We start from the raw sequence: 24,732 nt of genomic DNA on the forward strand, positions 1-24,732 counted from the left end.
ACATTTTGTGAGCAGCAGTTTCCTTCGACAGCTACAAGGTGGCGCTACATTCAGGTGAGAGCACAAGTATGCACAAAATGTTAGGGACTTTTGCCAGATTTATCGGTGGATCTTGCATATTTTTTCAGAGGCTAGATATTGCCTAGAAATGCTTTTTAACATAGAGATGCTGGAGTTACAATGTCTGGTCGGGCCTCAGCCCTTCCATTGCTTGCCCACTGTAACAAATTTATTACCAGCACATGTGTGTTGTGACTCTGCTTTATGAAACTTATCATATATTAGGACAATGTATGTAGCAGAAGGTGCGATTGAGATGTTTGCCCACGTATTTGTTTATTTTTTTATATATGGCTGATTAATCTGTTCATGAAATTTCCATTTTGTGACATGTTGCATTACAATATATCCTGCTTGCAGAATATATAAGTATTTTCAGTGCGTTGGCCGGGAATCGAACCCAGGTCAACTGCTTGGGAAGCAGCTATGCTCACCACTATACCACCAACGCCCTCTGATGTGTTAGCTCTCGGTTCTAAATATTACGTTGCAGAAATCAATGACTATCTTGCACCAGCTTCAATGGTGCATTTGGTTTAGATACCAACATGAGAAGCAGTAGAACGTTTTTTGCAGAGGGTAAGGAACTGGGGATTGAAACCAAGGACAAAGTTGTGCAGAAGAGAAGAAATGAAAAGCAACAGTACAAATAGTAGAAATGAGCATATATAGGCAGCATGGGAAGCAAAGCAGGGAAGAGAAAGAGAACATTCCATGAAATGCCAAGGAGATAGATAAGAGCAGAACAAAATGGGAAGAATGAAATTCAAAGCATGCCCAGAAAGTTGTGTGAAGCTCCCACCAGTCAGTCATTTATGGTTATAATTGTGTGTCTTTACTTTCAAAGTACAGGGTTGTACCTTTCACGATCACTCTTGTATTACACAGACACGAATAGTTGAGAAGTCTTTTCTCACATAGCTGGCACAAGCTTGCACTTTTCCTTTCTGGCTATGTGGAAATGACAGCTTGGTCCTTGGAAGGAAAATCAAGCAAAATTAGCAGAGGATGGTTTCGATCCATCGACCTCTGGGTTATGGGCCCAGCACGCTTCCGCTGCGCCACTCTGCTCCTTTGTGAAAGTGTTCTCTTTATGCAGATGAGGAGGCATTCAGAGAAGTGACGTGGGATTGGTCGGGCTCTCACCTCATTTGCCTAAGTATATCGCAAGGCATGCTGGGTGCAGAAAATCTTTATCTTCCCCTCTCACAATCAGTCACAACTGAAAGTCCAGACCCTCTTAGGCACTAGCCGTTTCAGGCCTTTAACAAGACAACAGCTCTCCGACGCTCTCTGCCTCTCTCTCTCTCTGTGATCCTAGTGCTTGCATGCTCAGTATTTGGCTTTACCTGGGAGCCAGAGATCTACCCGGTGAGGGCTTGCCGGGTATAAGGCTTTAGAGCGTTTGGGAGCATTCGGTACATGAGAGGACGTTGGACTGGAAGCTATGCAAATTTGAAGCATCCAAACTTCCTGCTGCAGTCGGAGGCTCTTTCCATGGACATCTGCCTTTTGGATTCCTCTAAACTTGCCCTCTGATGAAACATTTTGTGAGCTGCAGTTACCTCCGACGGCTACAAGGTGGTGCTACATTCAGGTGAGGGCACAAGTATGCACAAAATGTTGGGGACTTTTGCCAGATTTATTGCTGGATCTTGCATATTTTTTTCAGAGGCTAAATATTGCCTAGGAAATGCTTTTTAACATAGAGATGCTGGAGTTAAAATGTCTGGTCGAACATTCCATGAAATGCCCAGGAGATAGATAAGAGCAGAACAAAAAAGGGAAGAATGAAATTCAAAGCCTCCACATAAAAGTGTTTGAAGGTCCCACCAGTCATTCATGCTTATTATTGTGTGCCTTTACTTTCAAAGTACAGTGTGGAGCTTTTGACGATCCCTCTCTTGTATTTCAGCAGACACAGATAGTTGAGAAGTCTTTTCTCACATAGCTGACACAAGCTTGCGCTTTTCCTTGCTGGTAGCGTGGAAATGACAGCTTGGTCCTTGGAAGTAAAATCAAGCAAAATTAGCAGAGGATGGTTTCGATCCATCGACCTCTGGGTTATGGGCCCAGCACGCTTCCGCTGCGCCACTTTGCTCTGTTGTGAAAGTGTTCTTTTTATGCAGATAAGGAGCATTAGGCAGAGTAGCATGGGATTGGTCTGGCTCTCACCTCATTTGCATAAGTATATCCCAAGGCATGCTGGGTGCTGAAAAACTTCATCTTCCCCTCTCACAATCAGTCATAACTGAAAGTCAGACACTCTTAGGCACTAGCCGTTTCAGGCCTTTATCAAGACAGTAGCTCTTGAACCATCTCTCTCTCGCTCTGTGATCCTAGCACTAGCATGCTCAGGATTTGGCTTTACCTTGGAGCCAGAGATATACCCGGTGAGGGCTTGCCCGGTGTGAGGATTTTGAGCGTTTGGGAGCATTCGGGACGTGAGTGGACGTTGGACAGGAAACTATGCGAATATGAAGCCTCCAACATTCCTGCTATAAAGCCTCCCAGCCACATCATGACTCTTGATTCCTCTCACCATCTGACTCTTGGATACACTCTCAAGCATTCTCTTCAACATCTTCAGGTGCGCTAGCATTCAGGTCGACAGCTACAAGTATGCACAAAATGTTAGGGACTTTTGCCAGATTTATCGGTGGATCTTGCATATTTTTTCAGAGGCTAGATATTGCCTAGAAATGCTTTTTAACATAGAGATGCTGGAGTTACAATGTCTGGTCGGGCCTCAGCCCTTCCATTGTTTGCCCACTGTAACAAATTTATTACCAGCACATGTGTGTTGTGACTCTGCTTTATGAAACTTATCATATATTAGGACAATGTATGTAGCAGAAGGTGCGATTGAGATGTTTGCCCACGTATTTGTTTATTTTTTTATATATGGCTGATTAATCTGTTCGTGAAATTTCCATTTTGTGACATGTTGCATTACAATATATCCTGCTTGCAGAATATATAAGTATTTTCAGTGCGTTGGCCGGGAATCGAACCCGGGTCAACTGCTTGGGAAGCAGCTATGCTCACCACTATACCACCAACGCCCTCTGATGTGTTAGCTCTCGGTTCTAAATATTACGTTGCAGAAATCAATGACTATCTTGCACCAGCTTCAATGGTGCATTTGGTTTAGATACCAACATGAGAAGCAGTAGAACGTTTTTTGCAGAGGGTAAGGAACTGGGGATTGAAACCAAGGACAAAGTTGTGCAGAAGAGAAGAAATGAAAAGCAACAGTACAAATAGTAGAAATGAGCATATATAGGCAGCATGGGAAGCAAAGCAGGGAAGAGAAAGAGAACATTCCATGAAATGCCCAGGAGATAGATAAGAGCAGAACAAAAAGGGAAGAATGAAATTCAAAGCATGCCCAGAAAGTTGTGTGAAGCTCCCACCAGTCATTTATGGTTATAATTGTGTGTCTTTACTTTCAAAGTACAGGGTTGTACCTTTCACGATCACTCTTGTATTACACAGACACGAATAGTTGAGAAGTCTTTTCTCACATAGCTGGTACAAGCTTGCACTTTTCCTTTCTGGCTATGTGGAAATGACAGCTTGGTCCTTGGAAGGAAAATCAAGCAAAATTAGCAGAGGATGGTTTCGATCCATCGACCTCTGGGTTATGGGCCCAGCACGCTTCCGCTGCGCCACTCTGCTCCTTTGTGAAAGTGTTCTGTTTATGCAGATGAGGAGGCATTCAGAGAAGTGACGTGGGATTGGTCGGGCTCTCACCTCATTTGCCTAAGTATATCGCAAGGCATGCTGGGTGCAGAAAATCTTTATCTTCCCCTCTCACAATCAGTCACAACTGAAAGTCCAGACCCTCTTATTCACTAGCCGTTTCAGGCCTTTAACAAGACAACAGCTCTCCGACGCTCTCTGTCTCTCTCTCTCTCTGTGATCCTAGTGCTTGCATGCTCAGTATTTGGCTTTACCTGGGAGCCAGAGATCTACCCGGTGAGGGCTTGCCGGTATAAGGCTTTAGAGCGTTTGGGAGCGTTCGGTACATGAGAGGACGTTGGACTGGAAGCTATGCAAATTTGAAGCATCTAAACTTCCTGCTGCAGTCGGAGGCTCTTTCCATGGACATCTGCCTTTTGGATTCCTCTAAACTTGCCCTCTGATGAAACATTTTGTGAGCTGCAGTTACCTCCGACGGCTACAAGGTGGTGCTACATTCAGGTGAGGGCACAAGTATGCACAAAATGTTGGGTACTTTTGCCAGATTTATTGCTGGATCTTGCATATTTTTTTCAGAGGCTAAATATTGCCTAGGAAATGCTTTTTAACATAGAGATGCTGGAGTTAAAATGTCTGGTCGGGCCTCAGCCCTTTCATTGTCTGCCCACTGTAACATATTTTTTTACCAGTACATGTGAGTGGTGACTCTGCTTTATGAAACTTATCATATATTAGGACAATGAATATAGCAGAAGGGGCGATCGAAATGCTTGCCTACATATTTGTTTATTTTTTATATAATGGCTGATTAACCTCTTAGTTATATTACCATTTTGTGAAATGTTGCTTTAAAATATATCCTGCTTGCAGAATATATAAGTATTTGTATTGCGTTGGCCGGGAATCGAACCCGGGTCAACTGCTTGGAAGGCAGCTATGCTCACCACTATACCACCAACGCCCTCAGATCTTTGCGCTCTCGGTTCTAAACATTAGGACCCTGAGTTCAATGACTATCATGCACCAGCTTCAATGGTGCATTTGGTTTAGATACCAACATGAAAAGCAATAGAAAGTTTTTGTAGAAGGTAAGGAACTGGGATTGAAACCAAGGACAAAGCTGTGCAGAAGAGAAGAATGGAAAGCAGCAATACAAATAATAGATATGAACACATAGAGGCAGCATGGGAAGCAAAGCAGGGCAGAGAAATAGAGAACATTCCATGAAATGCCCAGGAGATAGATAAGAGCAGAACAAAAAAGGGAAGAATGAAATTCAAAGCCTCCACATAAAAGTGTTTGAAGGTCCCACCAGTCATTCATGCTTATTATTGTGTGCCTTTACTTTCAAAGTACAGTGTGGAGCTTTTGACGATCCCTCTCTTGTATTTCAGCAGACACAGATAGTTGAGAAGTCTTTTCTCACATAGCTGACACAAGCTTGCGCTTTTCCTTGCTGGTAGCGTGGAAATGACAGCTTGGTCCTTGGAAGTAAAATCAAGCAAAATTAGCAGAGGATGGTTTCGATCCATCGACCTCTGGGTTATGGGCCCAGCACGCTTCCGCTGCACCACTTTGCTCTGTTGTGAAAGTGTTCTTTTTATGCAGATAAGGAGCATTAGGCAGAGTAGCATGGGATTGGTCTGGCTCTCACCTCATTTGCATAAGTATATCCCAAGGCATGCTGGGTGCAGAAAAACTTCATCTTCCCCTCTCACAATCAGTCATAACTGAAAGTCAGACACTCTTAGGCACTAGCCGTTTCAGGCCTTTATCAAGACAGTAGCTCTTGAACCATCTCTCTCTCGCTCTGTGATCCTAGCACTAGCATGCTCAGGATTTGGCTTTACCTTGGAGCCAGAGATATACCCGGTGAGGGCTTGCCCGGTGTGAGGCTTTTGAGCGTTTGGGAGCGTTCGGGACGTGAGTGGACGTTGGACAGGAAACTATGCGAATATGAAGCCTCCAACATTCCTGCTTCAGTGAGTGGTTCTTTCCATGGACATCTGACTCTTGGATTCCTCTCAACTTGCCTTCTGATAAAACATTTTGTGAGCAGCAGTTTCCTTCGACAGCTACAAGGTGGCGCTACATTCAGGTGAGAGCACAAGTATGCACAAAATGTTAGGGACTTTTGCCAGATTTATCGGTGGATCTTGCATATTTTTTCAGAGGCTAGATATTGCCTAGAAATGCTTTTTAACATAGAGATGCTGGAGTTACAATGTCTGGTCGGGCCTCAGCCCTTCCATTGTTTGCCCACTGTAACAAATTTATTACCAGCACATGTGTGTTGTGACTCTGCTTTATGAAACTTATCATATATTAGGACAATGTATGTAGCAGAAGGTGCGATTGAGATGTTTGCCCACGTATTTGTTTATTTTTTTATATATGGCTGATTAATCTGTTCGTGAAATTTCCATTTTGTGACATGTTGCATTACAATATATCCTGCTTGCAGAATATATAAGTATTTTCAGTGCGTTGGCCGGGAATCGAACCCAGGTCAACTGCTTGGGAAGCAGCTATGCTCACCACTATACCACCAACGCCCTCTGATGTGTTAGCTCTCGGTTCTAAATATTACGTTGCAGAAATCAATGACTATCTTGCACCAGCTTCAATGGTGCATTTGGTTTAGATACCAACATGAGAAGCAGTAGAACGTTTTTTGCAGAGGGTAAGGAACTGGGGATTGAAACCAAGGACAAAGTTGTGCAGAAGAGAAGAAATGAAAAGCAACAGTACAAATAGTAGAAATGAGCATATATAGGCAGCATGGGAAGCAAAGCAGGGAAGAGAAAGAGAACATTCCATGAAATGCCAAGGAGATAGATAAGAGCAGAACAAAATGGGAAGAATGAAATTCAAAGCATGCCCAGAAAGTTGTGTGAAGCTCCCACCAGTCAGTCATTTATGGTTATAATTGTGTGTCTTTACTTTCAAAGTACAGGGTTGTACCTTTCACGATCACTCTTGTATTACACAGACACGAATAGTTGAGAAGTCTTTTCTCACATAGCTGGCACAAGCTTGCACTTTTCCTTTCTGGCTATGTGGAAATGACAGCTTGGTCCTTGGAAGGAAAATCAAGCAAAATTAGCAGAGGATGGTTTCGATCCATCGACCTCTGGGTTATGGGCCCAGCACGCTTCCGCTGCGCCACTCTGCTCCTTTGTGAAAGTGTTCTCTTTATGCAGATGAGGAGGCATTCAGAGAAGTGACGTGGGATTGGTCGGGCTCTCACCTCATTTGCCTAAGTATATCGCAAGGCATGCTGGGTGCAGAAAATCTTTATCTTCCCCTCTCACAATCAGTCACAACTGAAAGTCCAGACCCTCTTAGGCACTAGCCGTTTCAGGCCTTTAACAAGACAACAGCTCTCCGACGCTCTCTGCCTCTCTCTCTCTCTGTGATCCTAGTGCTTGCATGCTCAGTATTTGGCTTTACCTGGGAGCCAGAGATCTACCCGGTGAGGGCTTGCCGGGTATAAGGCTTTAGAGCGTTTGGGAGCATTCGGTACATGAGAGGACGTTGGACTGGAAGCTATGCAAATTTGAAGCATCCAAACTTCCTGCTGCAGTCGGAGGCTCTTTCCATGGACATCTGCCTTTTGGATTCCTCTAAACTTGCCCTCTGATGAAACATTTTGTGAGCTGCAGTTACCTCCGACGGCTACAAGGTGGTGCTACATTCAGGTGAGGGCACAAGTATGCACAAAATGTTGGGGACTTTTGCCAGATTTATTGCTGGATCTTGCATATTTTTTTCAGAGGCTAAATATTGCCTAGGAAATGCTTTTTAACATAGAGATGCTGGAGTTAAAATGTCTGGTCGAACATTCCATGAAATGCCCAGGAGATAGATAAGAGCAGAACAAAAAAGGGAAGAATGAAATTCAAAGCCTCCACATAAAAGTGTTTGAAGGTCCCACCAGTCATTCATGCTTATTATTGTGTGCCTTTACTTTCAAAGTACAGTGTGGAGCTTTTGACGATCCCTCTCTTGTATTTCAGCAGACACAGATAGTTGAGAAGTCTTTTCTCACATAGCTGACACAAGCTTGCGCTTTTCCTTGCTGGTAGCGTGGAAATGACAGCTTGGTCCTTGGAAGTAAAATCAAGCAAAATTAGCAGAGGATGGTTTCGATCCATCGACCTCTGGGTTATGGGCCCAGCACGCTTCCGCTGCGCCACTTTGCTCTGTTGTGAAAGTGTTCTTTTTATGCAGATAAGGAGCATTAGGCAGAGTAGCATGGGATTGGTCTGGCTCTCACCTCATTTGCATAAGTATATCCCAAGGCATGCTGGGTGCTGAAAAACTTCATCTTCCCCTCTCACAATCAGTCATAACTGAAAGTCAGACACTCTTAGGCACTAGCCGTTTCAGGCCTTTATCAAGACAGTAGCTCTTGAACCATCTCTCTCTCGCTCTGTGATCCTAGCACTAGCATGCTCAGGATTTGGCTTTACCTTGGAGCCAGAGATATACCCGGTGAGGGCTTGCCCGGTGTGAGGATTTTGAGCGTTTGGGAGCATTCGGGACGTGAGTGGACGTTGGACAGGAAACTATGCGAATATGAAGCCTCCAACATTCCTGCTTCAGTGAGTGGTTCTTTCCATGGACATCTGACTCTTGGATTCCTCTCAACTTGCCTTCTGATAAAACATTTCGTGAGCAGCAGTTTCCTTCGACAGCTACAAGGTGGCGCTACATTCAGGTGAGAGCACAAGTATGCACAAAATGTTAGGGACTTTTGCCAGATTTATCGGTGGATCTTGCATATTTTTTCAGAGGCTAGATATTGCCTAGAAATGCTTTTTAACATAGAGATGCTGGAGTTACAATGTCTGGTCGGGCCTCAGCCCTTCCATTGTTTGCCCACTGTAACAAATTTATTACCAGCACATGTGTGTTGTGACTCTGCTTTATGAAACTTATCATATATTAGGACAATGTATGTAGCAGAAGGTGCGATTGAGATGTTTGCCCACGTATTTGTTTATTTTTTTATATATGGCTGATTAATCTGTTCGTGAAATTTCCATTTTGTGACATGTTGCATTACAATATATCCTGCTTGCAGAATATATAAGTATTTTCAGTGCGTTGGCCGGGAATCGAACCCGGGTCAACTGCTTGGGAAGCAGCTATGCTCACCACTATACCACCAACGCCCTCTGATGTGTTAGCTCTCGGTTCTAAATATTACGTTGCAGAAATCAATGACTATCTTGCACCAGCTTCAATGGTGCATTTGGTTTAGATACCAACATGAGAAGCAGTAGAACGTTTTTTGCAGAGGGTAAGGAACTGGGGATTGAAACCAAGGACAAAGTTGTGCAGAAGAGAAGAAATGAAAAGCAACAGTACAAATAGTAGAAATGAGCATATATAGGCAGCATGGGAAGCAAAGCAGGGAAGAGAAAGAGAACATTCCATGAAATGCCCAGGAGATAGATAAGAGCAGAACAAAAAGGGAAGAATGAAATTCAAAGCATGCCCAGAAAGTTGTGTGAAGCTCCCACCAGTCATTTATGGTTATAATTGTGTGTCTTTACTTTCAAAGTACAGGGTTGTACCTTTCACGATCACTCTTGTATTACACAGACACGAATAGTTGAGAAGTCTTTTCTCACATAGCTGGTACAAGCTTGCACTTTTCCTTTCTGGCTATGTGGAAATGACAGCTTGGTCCTTGGAAGGAAAATCAAGCAAAATTAGCAGAGGATGGTTTCGATCCATCGACCTCTGGGTTATGGGCCCAGCACGCTTCCGCTGCGCCACTCTGCTCCTTTGTGAAAGTGTTCTGTTTATGCAGATGAGGAGGCATTCAGAGAAGTGACGTGGGATTGGTCGGGCTCTCACCTCATTTGCCTAAGTATATCGCAAGGCATGCTGGGTGCAGAAAATCTTTATCTTCCCCTCTCACAATCAGTCACAACTGAAAGTCCAGACCCTCTTATTCACTAGCCGTTTCAGGCCTTTAACAAGACAACAGCTCTCCGACGCTCTCTGTCTCTCTCTCTCTCTGTGATCCTAGTGCTTGCATGCTCAGTATTTGGCTTTACCTGGGAGCCAGAGATCTACCCGGTGAGGGCTTGCCGGTATAAGGCTTTAGAGCGTTTGGGAGCGTTCGGTACATGAGAGGACGTTGGACTGGAAGCTATGCAAATTTGAAGCATCTAAACTTCCTGCTGCAGTCGGAGGCTCTTTCCATGGACATCTGCCTTTTGGATTCCTCTAAACTTGCCCTCTGATGAAACATTTTGTGAGCTGCAGTTACCTCCGACGGCTACAAGGTGGTGCTACATTCAGGTGAGGGCACAAGTATGCACAAAATGTTGGGTACTTTTGCCAGATTTATTGCTGGATCTTGCATATTTTTTTCAGAGGCTAAATATTGCCTAGGAAATGCTTTTTAACATAGAGATGCTGGAGTTAAAATGTCTGGTCGGGCCTCAGCCCTTTCATTGTCTGCCCACTGTAACATATTTTTTTACCAGTACATGTGAGTGGTGACTCTGCTTTATGAAACTTATCATATATTAGGACAATGAATATAGCAGAAGGGGCGATCGAAATGCTTGCCTACATATTTGTTTATTTTTTATATAATGGCTGATTAACCTCTTAGTTATATTACCATTTTGTGAAATGTTGCTTTAAAATATATCCTGCTTGCAGAATATATAAGTATTTGTATTGCGTTGGCCGGGAATCGAACCCGGGTCAACTGCTTGGAAGGCAGCTATGCTCACCACTATACCACCAACGCCCTCAGATCTTTGCGCTCTCGGTTCTAAACATTAGGACCCTGAGTTCAATGACTATCATGCACCAGCTTCAATGGTGCATTTGGTTTAGATACCAACATGAAAAGCAATAGAAAGTTTTTGTAGAAGGTAAGGAACTGGGATTGAAACCAAGGACAAAGCTGTGCAGAAGAGAAGAATGGAAAGCAGCAATACAAATAATAGATATGAACACATAGAGGCAGCATGGGAAGCAAAGCAGGGCAGAGAAATAGAGAACATTCCATGAAATGCCCAGGAGATAGATAAGAGCAGAACAAAAAAGGGAAGAATGAAATTCAAAGCCTCCACATAAAAGTGTTTGAAGGTCCCACCAGTCATTCATGCTTATTATTGTGTGCCTTTACTTTCAAAGTACAGTGTGGAGCTTTTGACGATCCCTCTCTTGTATTTCAGCAGACACAGATAGTTGAGAAGTCTTTTCTCACATAGCTGACACAAGCTTGCGCTTTTCCTTGCTGGTAGCGTGGAAATGACAGCTTGGTCCTTGGAAGTAAAATCAAGCAAAATTAGCAGAGGATGGTTTCGATCCATCGACCTCTGGGTTATGGGCCCAGCACGCTTCCGCTGCACCACTTTGCTCTGTTGTGAAAGTGTTCTTTTTATGCAGATAAGGAGCATTAGGCAGAGTAGCATGGGATTGGTCTGGCTCTCACCTCATTTGCATAAGTATATCCCAAGGCATGCTGGGTGCAGAAAAACTTCATCTTCCCCTCTCACAATCAGTCATAACTGAAAGTCAGACACTCTTAGGCACTAGCCGTTTCAGGCCTTTATCAAGACAGTAGCTCTTGAACCATCTCTCTCTCGCTCTGTGATCCTAGCACTAGCATGCTCAGGATTTGGCTTTACCTTGGAGCCAGAGATATACCCGGTGAGGGCTTGCCCGGTGTGAGGCTTTTGAGCGTTTGGGAGCGTTCGGGACGTGAGTGGACGTTGGACAGGAAACTATGCGAATATGAAGCCTCCAACATTCCTGCTTCAGTGAGTGGTTCTTTCCATGGACATCTGACTCTTGGATTCCTCTCAACTTGCCTTCTGATAAAACATTTTGTGAGCAGCAGTTTCCTTCGACAGCTACAAGGTGGCGCTACATTCAGGTGAGAGCACAAGTATGCACAAAATGTTAGGGACTTTTGCCAGATTTATCGGTGGATCTTGCATATTTTTTCAGAGGCTAGATATTGCCTAGAAATGCTTTTTAACATAGAGATGCTGGAGTTACAATGTCTGGTCGGGCCTCAGCCCTTCCATTGTTTGCCCACTGTAACAAATTTATTACCAGCACATGTGTGTTGTGACTCTGCTTTATGAAACTTATCATATATTAGGACAATGTATGTAGCAGAAGGTGCGATTGAGATGTTTGCCCACGTATTTGTTTATTTTTTTATATATGGCTGATTAATCTGTTCGTGAAATTTCCATTTTGTGACATGTTGCATTACAATATATCCTGCTTGCAGAATATATAAGTATTTTCAGTGCGTTGGCCGGGAATCGAACCCGGGTCAACTGCTTGGGAAGCAGCTATGCTCACCACTATACCACCAACGCCCTCTGATGTGTTAGCTCTCGGTTCTAAATATTACGTTGCAGAAATCAATGACTATCTTGCACCAGCTTCAATGGTGCATTTGGTTTAGATACCAACATGAGAAGCAGTAGAACATTTTTTGCAGAGGGTAAGGAACTGGGGATTGAAACCAAGGACAAAGTTGTGCAGAAGAGAAGAAATGAAAAGCAACAGTACAAATAGTAGAAATGAGCATATATAGGCAGCATGGGAAGCAAAGCAGGGAAGAGAAAGAGAACATTCCATGAAATGCCCAGGAGATAGATAAGAGCAGAACAAAAAGGGAAGAATGAAATTCAAAGCATGCCCAGAAAGTTGTGTGAAGCTCCCATCAGTCAGTCATTTATGGTTATAATTGTGTGTCTTTACTTTCAAAGTACAGGGTTGTACCTTTCACGATCACTCTTGTATTACACAGACACGAATAGTTGAGAAGTCTTTTCTCACATAGCTGGCACAAGCTTGCACTTTTCCTTTCTGGCTATGTGGAAATGACAGCTTGGTCCTTGGAAGGAAAATCAAGCAAAATTAGCAGAGGATGGTTTCGATCCATCGACCTCTGGGTTATGGGCCCAGCACGCTTCCGCTGCGCCACTCTGCTCCTTTGTGAAAGTGTTCTCTTTATGCAGATGAGGAGGCATTCAGAGAAGTGACGTGGGATTGGTCGGGCTCTCACCTCATTTGCCTAAGTATATCGCAAGGCATGCTGGGTGCAGAAAATCTTTATCTTCCCCTCTCACAATCAGTCACAACTGAAAGTCCAGACCCTCTTAGGCACTAGCCGTTTCAGGCCTTTAACAAGACAACAGCTCTCCGACGCTCTCTGTCTCTCTCTCTCTCTGTGATCCTAGTGCTTGCATGCTCAGTATTTGGCTTTACCTGGGAGCCAGAGATATACCCGGTGAGGGCTTGCCCGGTGTGAGGCTTTTGAGCGTTTGGGAGCGTTCGGGACGTGAGTGGACGTTGGACAGGAAACTATGCGAATATGAAGCCTCCAACATTCCTGCTTCAGTGAGTGGTTCTTTCCATGGACATCTGACTCTTGGATTCCTCTCAACTTGCCTTCTGATAAAACATTTTGTGAGCAGCAGTTTCCTTCGACAGCTACAAGGTGGCGCTACATTCAGGTGAGAGCACAAGTATGCACAAAATGTTAGGGACTTTTGCCAGATTTATCGGTGGATCTTGCATATTTTTTCAGAGGCTAGATATTGCCTAGAAATGCTTTTTAACATAGAGATGCTGGAGTTACAATGTCTGGTCGGGCCTCAGCCCTTCCATTGCTTGCCCACTGTAACAAATTTATTACCAGCACATGTGTGTTGTGACTCTGCTTTATGAAACTTATCATATATTAGGACAATGTATGTAGCAGAAGGTGCGATTGAGATGTTTGCCCACGTATTTGTTTATTTTTTTATATATGGCTGATTAATCTGTTCATGAAATTTCCATTTTGTGACATGTTGCATTACAATATATCCTGCTTGCAGAATATATAAGTATTTTCAGTGCGTTGGCCGGGAATCGAACCCAGGTCAACTGCTTGGGAAGCAGCTATGCTCACCACTATACCACCAACGCCCTCTGATGTGTTAGCTCTCGGTTCTAAATATTACGTTGCAGAAATCAATGACTATCTTGCACCAGCTTCAATGGTGCATTTGGTTTAGATACCAACATGAGAAGCAGTAGAACGTTTTTTGCAGAGGGTAAGGAACTGGGGATTGAAACCAAGGACAAAGTTGTGCAGAAGAGAAGAAATGAAAAGCAACAGTACAAATAGTAGAAATGAGCATATATAGGCAGCATGGGAAGCAAAGCAGGGAAGAGAAAGAGAACATTCCATGAAATGCCAAGGAGATAGATAAGAGCAGAACAAAATGGGAAGAATGAAATTCAAAGCATGCCCAGAAAGTTGTGTGAAGCTCCCACCAGTCAGTCATTTATGGTTATAATTGTGTGTCTTTACTTTCAAAGTACAGGGTTGTACCTTTCACGATCACTCTTGTATTACACAGACACGAATAGTTGAGAAGTCTTTTCTCACATAGCTGGCACAAGCTTGCACTTTTCCTTTCTGGCTATGTGGAAATGACAGCTTGGTCCTTGGAAGGAAAATCAAGCAAAATTAGCAGAGGATGGTTTCGATCCATCGACCTCTGGGTTATGGGCCCAGCACGCTTCCGCTGCGCCACTCTGCTCCTTTGTGAAAGTGTTCTCTTTATGCAGATGAGGAGGCATTCAGAGAAGTGACGTGGGATTGGTCGGGCTCTCACCTCATTTGCCTAAGTATATCGCAAGGCATGCTGGGTGCAGAAAATCTTTATCTTCCCCTCTCACAATCAGTCACAACTGAAAGTCCAGACCCTCTTAGGCACTAGCCGTTTCAGGCCTTTAACAAGACAACAGCTCTCCGACGCTCTCTGCCTCTCTCTCTCTCTGTGATCCTAGTGCTTGCATGCTCAGTATTTGGCTTTACCTGGGAGCCAGAGATCTACCCGGTGAGGGCTTGCCGGGTATAAGGCTTTAGAGCGTTTGGGAGCATTCGGTACATGAGAGGACGTTGGACTGGAAGCTATGCAAATTTGAAGCATCCAAACTTCCTGCTGCAGTCGGAGGCTCTTTCCATGGACATCTGCCTTTTGGATTCCTCTAAACTTGCCCTCTGATGAAACATTTTGTGAGCTGCAGTTACCTCCGACGGCTACAAGGTGGTGCTACATTCAGGTGAGGGCACAAGTATGCACAAAATGTTGGGGACTTTTGCCAGATTTATTGCTGGATCTTGCATATTTTTTTCAGAGGCTAAATATTGCCTAGGAAATGCTTTTTAACATAGAGATGCTGGAGTTAAAATGTCTGGTCGAACATTCCATGAAATGCCCAGGAGATAGATAAGAGCAGAACAAAAAAGGGAAGAATGAAATTCAAAGCCTCCACATAAAAGTGTTTGAAGGTCCCACCAGTCATTCATGCTTATTATTGTGTGCCTTTACTTTCAAAGTACAGTGTGGAGCTTTTGACGATCCCTCTCTTGTATTTCAGCAGACACAGATAGTTGAGAAGTCTTTTCTCACATAGCTGACACAAGCTTGCGCTTTTCCTTGCTGGTAGCGTGGAAATGACAGCTTGGTCCTTGGAAGTAAAATCAAGCAAAATTAGCAGAGGATGGTTTCGATCCATCGACCTCTGGGTTATGGGCCCAGCACGCTTCCGCTGCGCCACTTTGCTCTGTTGTGAAAGTGTTCTTTTTATGCAGATAAGGAGCATTAGGCAGAGTAGCATGGGATTGGTCTGGCTCTCACCTCATTTGCATAAGTATATCCCAAGGCATGCTGGGTGCTGAAAAACTTCATCTTCCCCTCTCACAATCAGTCATAACTGAAAGTCAGACACTCTTAGGCACTAGCCGTTTCAGGCCTTTATCAAGACAGTAGCTCTTGAACCATCTCTCTCTCGCTCTGTGATCCTAGCACTAGCATGCTCAGGATTTGGCTTTACCTTGGAGCCAGAGATATACCCGGTGAGGGCTTGCCCGGTGTGAGGATTTTGAGCGTTTGGGAGCATTCGGGACGTGAGTGGACGTTGGACAGGAAACTATGCGAATATGAAGCCTCCAACATTCCTGCTTCAGTGAGTGGTTCTTTCCATGGACATCTGACTCTTGGATTCCTCTCAACTTGCCTTCTGATAAAACATTTCGTGAGCAGCAGTTTCCTTCGACAGCTACAAGGTGGCGCTACATTCAGGTGAGAGCACAAGTATGCACAAAATGTTAGGGACTTTTGCCAGATTTATCGGTGGATCTTGCATATTTTTTCAGAGGCTAGATATTGCCTAGAAATGCTTTTTAACATAGAGATGCTGGAGTTACAATGTCTGGTCGGGCCTCAGCCCTTCCATTGTTTGCCCACTGTAACAAATTTATTACCAGCACATGTGTGTTGTGACTCTGCTTTATGAAACTTATCATATATTAGGACAATGTATGTAGCAGAAGGTGCGATTGAGATGTTTGCCCACGTATTTGTTTATTTTTTTATATATGGCTGATTAATCTGTTCGTGAAATTTCCATTTTGTGACATGTTGCATTACAATATATCCTGCTTGCAGAATATATAAGTATTTTCAGTGCGTTGGCCGGGAATCGAACCCGGGTCAACTGCTTGGGAAGCAGCTATGCTCACCACTATACCACCAACGCCCTCTGATGTGTTAGCTCTCGGTTCTAAATATTACGTTGCAGAAATCAATGACTATCTTGCACCAGCTTCAATGGTGCATTTGGTTTAGATACCAACATGAGAAGCAGTAGAACGTTTTTTGCAGAGGGTAAGGAACTGGGGATTGAAACCAAGGACAAAGTTGTGCAGAAGAGAAGAAATGAAAAGCAACAGTACAAATAGTAGAAATGAGCATATATAGGCAGCATGGGAAGCAAAGCAGGGAAGAGAAAGAGAACATTCCATGAAATGCCCAGGAGATAGATAAGAGCAGAACAAAAAGGGAAGAATGAAATTCAAAGCATGCCCAGAAAGTTGTGTGAAGCTCCCACCAGTCATTTATGGTTATAATTGTGTGTCTTTACTTTCAAAGTACAGGGTTGTACCTTTCACGATCACTCTTGTATTACACAGACACGAATAGTTGAGAAGTCTTTTCTCACATAGCTGGTACAAGCTTGCACTTTTCCTTTCTGGCTATGTGGAAATGACAGCTTGGTCCTTGGAAGGAAAATCAAGCAAAATTAGCAGAGGATGGTTTCGATCCATCGACCTCTGGGTTATGGGCCCAGCACGCTTCCGCTGCGCCACTCTGCTCCTTTGTGAAAGTGTTCTGTTTATGCAGATGAGGAGGCATTCAGAGAAGTGACGTGGGATTGGTCGGGCTCTCACCTCATTTGCCTAAGTATATCGCAAGGCATGCTGGGTGCAGAAAATCTTTATCTTCCCCTCTCACAATCAGTCACAACTGAAAGTCCAGACCCTCTTATTCACTAGCCGTTTCAGGCCTTTAACAAGACAACAGCTCTCCGACGCTCTCTGTCTCTCTCTCTCTCTGTGATCCTAGTGCTTGCATGCTCAGTATTTGGCTTTACCTGGGAGCCAGAGATCTACCCGGTGAGGGCTTGCCGGTATAAGGCTTTAGAGCGTTTGGGAGCGTTCGGTACATGAGAGGACGTTGGACTGGAAGCTATGCAAATTTGAAGCATCCAAACTTCCTGCTGCAGTCGGAGGCTCTTTCCATGGACATCTGCCTTTTGGATTCCTCTAAACTTGCCCTCTGATGAAACATTTTGTGAGCTGCAGTTACCTCCGACGGCTACAAGGTGGTGCTACATTCAGGTGAGGGCACAAGTATGCACAAAATGTTGGGTACTTTTGCCAGATTTATTGCTGGATCTTGCATATTTTTTTCAGAGGCTAAATATTGCCTAGGAAATGCTTTTTAACATAGAGATGCTGGAGTTAAAATGTCTGGTCGGGCCTCAGCCCTTTCATTGTCTGCCCACTGTAACATATTTTTTTACCAGTACATGTGAGTGGTGACTCTGCTTTATGAAACTTATCATATATTAGGACAATGAATATAGCAGAAGGGGCGATCGAAATGCTTGCCTACATATTTGTTTATTTTTTATATAATGGCTGATTAACCTCTTAGTTATATTACCATTTTGTGAAATGTTGCTTTAAAATATATCCTGCTTGCAGAATATATAAGTATTTGTATTGCGTTGGCCGGGAATCGAACCCGGGTCAACTGCTTGGAAGGCAGCTATGCTCACCACTATACCACCAACGCCCTCAGATCTTTGCGCTCTCGGTTCTAAACATTAGGACCCTGAGTTCAATGACTATCATGCACCAGCTTCAATGGTGCATTTGGTTTAGATACCAACATGAAAAGCAATAGAAAGTTTTTGTAGAAGGTAAGGAACTGGGATTGAAACCAAGGACAAAGCTGTGCAGAAGAGAAGAATGGAAAGCAGCAATACAAATAATAGATATGAACACATAGAGGCAGCATGGGAAGCAAAGCAGGGAAGAGAAATAGAGAACATTCCATGAAATGCCCAGGAGATAGATAAGAGCAGAACAAAAAAGGGAAGAATGAAATTCAAAGCCTCCACATAAAAGTGTTTGAAGGTCCCACCAGTCATTCATGCTTATTATTGTGTGCCTTTACTTTCAAAGTACAGTGTGGAGCTTTTGACGATCCCTCTCTTGTATTTCAGCAGACACAGATAGTTGAGAAGTCTTTTCTCACATAGCTGGCACAAGCTTGCGCTTTTCCTTGCTGGTAGCGTGGAAATGACAGCTTGGTCCTTGGAAGTAAAATCAAGCAAAATTAGCAGAGGATGGTTTCGATCCATCGACCTCTGGGTTATGGGCCCAGCACGCTTCCGCTGCGCCACTCTGCTCCGTTGTGAAAGTGTTCTTTTTATGCAGATAAGGAGCATTAGGCAGAGTAGCATGGGATTGGTCTGGCTCTCACCTCATTTGCATAAGTATATCCCAAGGCATGCTGGGTGCAGAAAAACTTCATCTTCCCCTCTCACAATCAGTCATAACTGAAAGTCAGACACTCTTAGGCACTAGCCGTTTCAGGCCTTTATCAAGACAGTAGCTCTTGAACCATCTCTCTCTCGCTCTGTGATCCTAGCACTAGCATGCTCAGGATTTGGCTTTACCTTGGAGCCAGAGATATACCCGGTGAGGGCTTGCCCGGTGTGAGGCTTTTGAGCGTTTGGGAGCGTTCGGGACGTGAGTGGACGTTGGACAGGAAACTATGCGAATATGAAGCCTCCAACATTCCTGCTTCAGTGAGTGGTTCTTTCCATGGACATCTGACTCTTGGATTCCTCTCAACTTGCCTTCTGATAAAACATTTTGTGAGCAGCAGTTTCCTTCGACAGCTACAAGGTGGCGCTACATTCAGGTGAGAGCACAAGTATGCACAAAATGTTAGGGACTTTTGCCAGATTTATCGGTGGATCTTGCATATTTTTTCAGAGGCTAGATATTGCCTAGAAATGCTTTTTAACATAGAGATGCTGGAGTTACAATGTCTGGTCGGGCCTCAGCCCTTCCATTGCTTGCCCACTGTAACAAATTTATTACCAGCACATGTGTGTTGTGACTCTGCTTTATGAAACTTATCATATATTAGGACAATGTATGTAGCAGAAGGTGCGATTGAGATGTTTGCCCACGTATTTGTTTATTTTTTTATATATGGCTGATTAATCTGTTCATGAAATTTCCATTTTGTGACATGTTGCATTACAATATATCCTGCTTGCAGAATATATAAGTATTTTCAGTGCGTTGGCCGGGAATCGAACCCAGGTCAACTGCTTGGGAAGCAGCTATGCTCACCACTATACCACCAACGCCCTCTGATGTGTTAGCTCTCGGTTCTAAATATTACGTTGCAGAAATCAATGACTATCTTGCACCAGCTTCAATGGTGCATTTGGTTTAGATACCAACATGAGAAGCAGTAGAACGTTTTTTGCAGAGGGTAAGGAACTGGGGATTGAAACCAAGGACAAAGTTGTGCAGAAGAGAAGAAATGAAAAGCAACAGTACAAATAGTAGAAATGAGCATATATAGGCAGCATGGGAAGCAAAGCAGGGAAGAGAAAGAGAACATTCCATGAAATGCCAAGGAGATAGATAAGAGCAGAACAAAATGGGAAGAATGAAATTCAAAGCATGCCCAGAAAGTTGTGTGAAGCTCCCACCAGTCAGTCATTTATGGTTATAATTGTGTGTCTTTACTTTCAAAGTACAGGGTTGTACCTTTCACGATCACTCTTGTATTACACAGACACGAATAGTTGAGAAGTCTTTTCTCACATAGCTGGCACAAGCTTGCACTTTTCCTTTCTGGCTATGTGGAAATGACAGCTTGGTCCTTGGAAGGAAAATCAAGCAAAATTAGCAGAGGATGGTTTCGATCCATCGACCTCTGGGTTATGGGCCCAGCACGCTTCCGCTGCGCCACTCTGCTCCTTTGTGAAAGTGTTCTCTTTATGCAGATGAGGAGGCATTCAGAGAAGTGACGTGGGATTGGTCGGGCTCTCACCTCATTTGCCTAAGTATATCGCAAGGCATGCTGGGTGCAGAAAATCTTTATCTTCCCCTCTCACAATCAGTCACAACTGAAAGTCCAGACCCTCTTAGGCACTAGCCGTTTCAGGCCTTTAACAAGACAACAGCTCTCCGACGCTCTCTGCCTCTCTCTCTCTCTGTGATCCTAGTGCTTGCATGCTCAGTATTTGGCTTTACCTGGGAGCCAGAGATCTACCCGGTGAGGGCTTGCCGGGTATAAGGCTTTAGAGCGTTTGGGAGCATTCGGTACATGAGAGGACGTTGGACTGGAAGCTATGCAAATTTGAAGCATCCAAACTTCCTGCTGCAGTCGGAGGCTCTTTCCATGGACATCTGCCTTTTGGATTCCTCTAAACTTGCCCTCTGATGAAACATTTTGTGAGCTGCAGTTACCTCCGACGGCTACAAGGTGGTGCTACATTCAGGTGAGGGCACAAGTATGCACAAAATGTTGGGGACTTTTGCCAGATTTATTGCTGGATCTTGCATATTTTTTTCAGAGGCTAAATATTGCCTAGGAAATGCTTTTTAACATAGAGATGCTGGAGTTAAAATGTCTGGTCGAACATTCCATGAAATGCCCAGGAGATAGATAAGAGCAGAACAAAAAAGGGAAGAATGAAATTCAAAGCCTCCACATAAAAGTGTTTGAAGGTCCCACCAGTCATTCATGCTTATTATTGTGTGCCTTTACTTTCAAAGTACAGTGTGGAGCTTTTGACGATCCCTCTCTTGTATTTCAGCAGACACAGATAGTTGAGAAGTCTTTTCTCACATAGCTGACACAAGCTTGCGCTTTTCCTTGCTGGTAGCGTGGAAATGACAGCTTGGTCCTTGGAAGTAAAATCAAGCAAAATTAGCAGAGGATGGTTTCGATCCATCGACCTCTGGGTTATGGGCCCAGCACGCTTCCGCTGCGCCACTTTGCTCTGTTGTGAAAGTGTTCTTTTTATGCAGATAAGGAGCATTAGGCAGAGTAGCATGGGATTGGTCTGGCTCTCACCTCATTTGCATAAGTATATCCCAAGGCATGCTGGGTGCTGAAAAACTTCATCTTCCCCTCTCACAATCAGTCATAACTGAAAGTCAGACACTCTTAGGCACTAGCCGTTTCAGGCCTTTATCAAGACAGTAGCTCTTGAACCATCTCTCTCTCGCTCTGTGATCCTAGCACTAGCATGCTCAGGATTTGGCTTTACCTTGGAGCCAGAGATATACCCGGTGAGGGCTTGCCCGGTGTGAGGATTTTGAGCGTTTGGGAGCATTCGGGACGTGAGTGGACGTTGGACAGGAAACTATGCGAATATGAAGCCTCCAACATTCCTGCTTCAGTGAGTGGTTCTTTCCATGGACATCTGACTCTTGGATTCCTCTCAACTTGCCTTCTGATAAAACATTTCGTGAGCAGCAGTTTCCTTCGACAGCTACAAGGTGGCGCTACATTCAGGTGAGAGCACAAGTATGCACAAAATGTTAGGGACTTTTGCCAGATTTATCGGTGGATCTTGCATATTTTTTCAGAGGCTAGATATTGCCTAGAAATGCTTTTTAACATAGAGATGCTGGAGTTACAATGTCTGGTCGGGCCTCAGCCCTTCCATTGTTTGCCCACTGTAACAAATTTATTACCAGCACATGTGTGTTGTGACTCTGCTTTATGAAACTTATCATATATTAGGACAATGTATGTAGCAGAAGGTGCGATTGAGATGTTTGCCCACGTATTTGTTTATTTTTTTATATATGGCTGATTAATCTGTTCGTGAAATTTCCATTTTGTGACATGTTGCATTACAATATATCCTGCTTGCAGAATATATAAGTATTTTCAGTGCGTTGGCCGGGAATCGAACCCGGGTCAACTGCTTGGGAAGCAGCTATGCTCACCACTATACCACCAACGCCCTCTGATGTGTTAGCTCTCGGTTCTAAATATTACGTTGCAGAAATCAATGACTATCTTGCACCAGCTTCAATGGTGCATTTGGTTTAGATACCAACATGAGAAGCAGTAGAACGTTTTTTGCAGAGGGTAAGGAACTGGGGATTGAAACCAAGGACAAAGTTGTGCAGAAGAGAAGAAATGAAAAGCAACAGTACAAATAGTAGAAATGAGCATATATAGGCAGCATGGGAAGCAAAGCAGGGAAGAGAAAGAGAACATTCCATGAAATGCCCAGGAGATAGATAAGAGCAGAACAAAAAGGGAAGAATGAAATTCAAAGCATGCCCAGAAAGTTGTGTGAAGCTCCCACCAGTCATTTATGGTTATAATTGTGTGTCTTTACTTTCAAAGTACAGGGTTGTACCTTTCACGATCACTCTTGTATTACACAGACACGAATAGTTGAGAAGTCTTTTCTCACATAGCTGGTACAAGCTTGCACTTTTCCTTTCTGGCTATGTGGAAATGACAGCTTGGTCCTTGGAAGGAAAATCAAGCAAAATTAGCAGAGGATGGTTTCGATCCATCGACCTCTGGGTTATGGGCCCAGCACGCTTCCGCTGCGCCACTCTGCTCCTTTGTGAAAGTGTTCTGTTTATGCAGATGAGGAGGCATTCAGAGAAGTGACGTGGGATTGGTCGGGCTCTCACCTCATTTGCCTAAGTATATCGCAAGGCATGCTGGGTGCAGAAAATCTTTATCTTCCCCTCTCACAATCAGTCACAACTGAAAGTCCAGACCCTCTTATTCACTAGCCGTTTCAGGCCTTTAACAAGACAACAGCTCTCCGACGCTCTCTGTCTCTCTCTCTCTCTGTGATCCTAGTGCTTGCATGCTCAGTATTTGGCTTTACCTGGGAGCCAGAGATCTACCCGGTGAGGGCTTGCCGGTATAAGGCTTTAGAGCGTTTGGGAGCGTTCGGTACATGAGAGGACGTTGGACTGGAAGCTATGCAAATTTGAAGCATCTAAACTTCCTGCTGCAGTCGGAGGCTCTTTCCATGGACATCTGCCTTTTGGATTCCTCTAAACTTGCCCTCTGATGAAACATTTTGTGAGCTGCAGTTACCTCCGACGGCTACAAGGTGGTGCTACATTCAGGTGAGGGCACAAGTATGCACAAAATGTTGGGTACTTTTGCCAGATTTATTGCTGGATCTTGCATATTTTTTTCAGAGGCTAAATATTGCCTAGGAAATGCTTTTTAACATAGAGATGCTGGAGTTAAAATGTCTGGTCGGGCCTCAGCCCTTTCATTGTCTGCCCACTGTAACATATTTTTTTACCAGTACATGTGAGTGGTGACTCTGCTTTATGAAACTTATCATATATTAGGACAATGAATATAGCAGAAGGGGCGATCGAAATGCTTGCCTACATATTTGTTTATTTTTTATATAATGGCTGATTAACCTCTTAGTTATATTACCATTTTGTGAAATGTTGCTTTAAAATATATCCTGCTTGCAGAATATATAAGTATTTGTATTGCGTTGGCCGGGAATCGAACCCGGGTCAACTGCTTGGAAGGCAGCTATGCTCACCACTATACCACCAACGCCCTCAGATCTTTGCGCTCTCGGTTCTAAACATTAGGACCCTGAGTTCAATGACTATCATGCACCAGCTTCAATGGTGCATTTGGTTTAGATACCAACATGAAAAGCAATAGAAAGTTTTTGTAGAAGGTAAGGAACTGGGATTGAAACCAAGGACAAAGCTGTGCAGAAGAGAAGAATGGAAAGCAGCAATACAAATAATAGATATGAACACATAGAGGCAGCATGGGAAGCAAAGCAGGGCAGAGAAATAGAGAACATTCCATGAAATGCCCAGGAGATAGATAAGAGCAGAACAAAAAAGGGAAGAATGAAATTCAAAGCCTCCACATAAAAGTGTTTGAAGGTCCCACCAGTCATTCATGCTTATTATTGTGTGCCTTTACTTTCAAAGTACAGTGTGGAGCTTTTGACGATCCCTCTCTTGTATTTCAGCAGACACAGATAGTTGAGAAGTCTTTTCTCACATAGCTGACACAAGCTTGCGCTTTTCCTTGCTGGTAGCGTGGAAATGACAGCTTGGTCCTTGGAAGTAAAATCAAGCAAAATTAGCAGAGGATGGTTTCGATCCATCGACCTCTGGGTTATGGGCCCAGCACGCTTCCGCTGCACCACTTTGCTCTGTTGTGAAAGTGTTCTTTTTATGCAGATAAGGAGCATTAGGCAGAGTAGCATGGGATTGGTCTGGCTCTCACCTCATTTGCATAAGTATATCCCAAGGCATGCTGGGTGCAGAAAAACTTCATCTTCCCCTCTCACAATCAGTCATAACTGAAAGTCAGACACTCTTAGGCACTAGCCGTTTCAGGCCTTTATCAAGACAGTAGCTCTTGAACCATCTCTCTCTCGCTCTGTGATCCTAGCACTAGCATGCTCAGGATTTGGCTTTACCTTGGAGCCAGAGATATACCCGGTGAGGGCTTGCCCGGTGTGAGGCTTTTGAGC

At 43.9% G+C, this 24,732-nt stretch overlaps 13 non-coding genes across 13 annotated transcripts; all 13 read right to left on the reverse strand.

Moving 5' to 3' along the window:
- Positions 1-439: 439 nt before the first annotated feature.
- TRNAG-CCC (transfer RNA glycine (anticodon CCC)) lies at positions 440-511 on the reverse strand. The gene has a single exon. It is a non-coding gene; the product is annotated as a tRNA-Gly (tRNA).
- Positions 512-3,053: 2,542 nt separating this feature from the next.
- On the reverse strand, positions 3,054-3,125 carry TRNAG-CCC (transfer RNA glycine (anticodon CCC)). Its single transcript has one exon. It is a non-coding gene; the product is annotated as a tRNA-Gly (tRNA).
- Positions 3,126-4,654: 1,529 nt separating this feature from the next.
- On the reverse strand, positions 4,655-4,726 carry TRNAG-UCC (transfer RNA glycine (anticodon UCC)). Its single transcript has one exon. It is a non-coding gene; the product is annotated as a tRNA-Gly (tRNA).
- A 1,522-nt stretch (positions 4,727-6,248) lies between these two features.
- Positions 6,249-6,320, reverse strand: TRNAG-CCC (transfer RNA glycine (anticodon CCC)). The gene has a single exon. It is a non-coding gene; the product is annotated as a tRNA-Gly (tRNA).
- Positions 6,321-8,873: 2,553 nt separating this feature from the next.
- On the reverse strand, positions 8,874-8,945 carry TRNAG-CCC (transfer RNA glycine (anticodon CCC)). Its single transcript has one exon. It is a non-coding gene; the product is annotated as a tRNA-Gly (tRNA).
- Positions 8,946-10,474: 1,529 nt separating this feature from the next.
- On the reverse strand, positions 10,475-10,546 carry TRNAG-UCC (transfer RNA glycine (anticodon UCC)). The gene has a single exon. It is a non-coding gene; the product is annotated as a tRNA-Gly (tRNA).
- Positions 10,547-12,068: 1,522 nt separating this feature from the next.
- On the reverse strand, positions 12,069-12,140 carry TRNAG-CCC (transfer RNA glycine (anticodon CCC)). Its single transcript has one exon. It is a non-coding gene; the product is annotated as a tRNA-Gly (tRNA).
- A 1,531-nt stretch (positions 12,141-13,671) lies between these two features.
- TRNAG-CCC (transfer RNA glycine (anticodon CCC)) lies at positions 13,672-13,743 on the reverse strand. Its single transcript has one exon. It is a non-coding gene; the product is annotated as a tRNA-Gly (tRNA).
- Positions 13,744-16,296: 2,553 nt separating this feature from the next.
- Positions 16,297-16,368, reverse strand: TRNAG-CCC (transfer RNA glycine (anticodon CCC)). Its single transcript has one exon. It is a non-coding gene; the product is annotated as a tRNA-Gly (tRNA).
- Positions 16,369-17,897: 1,529 nt separating this feature from the next.
- TRNAG-UCC (transfer RNA glycine (anticodon UCC)) lies at positions 17,898-17,969 on the reverse strand. The gene has a single exon. It is a non-coding gene; the product is annotated as a tRNA-Gly (tRNA).
- A 1,522-nt stretch (positions 17,970-19,491) lies between these two features.
- TRNAG-CCC (transfer RNA glycine (anticodon CCC)) lies at positions 19,492-19,563 on the reverse strand. Its single transcript has one exon. It is a non-coding gene; the product is annotated as a tRNA-Gly (tRNA).
- Positions 19,564-22,116: 2,553 nt separating this feature from the next.
- On the reverse strand, positions 22,117-22,188 carry TRNAG-CCC (transfer RNA glycine (anticodon CCC)). Its single transcript has one exon. It is a non-coding gene; the product is annotated as a tRNA-Gly (tRNA).
- Positions 22,189-23,717: 1,529 nt separating this feature from the next.
- TRNAG-UCC (transfer RNA glycine (anticodon UCC)) lies at positions 23,718-23,789 on the reverse strand. Its single transcript has one exon. It is a non-coding gene; the product is annotated as a tRNA-Gly (tRNA).
- Between the last annotated feature and the right edge of the window lie 943 nt (positions 23,790-24,732).

The sequence above is a fragment of the Lissotriton vulgaris genome, chromosome 9 (assembly GCF_964263255.1).
Source record: "Lissotriton vulgaris chromosome 9, aLisVul1.2, whole genome shotgun sequence".
NCBI lineage: Eukaryota > Metazoa > Chordata > Amphibia > Caudata > Salamandridae > Lissotriton > Lissotriton vulgaris.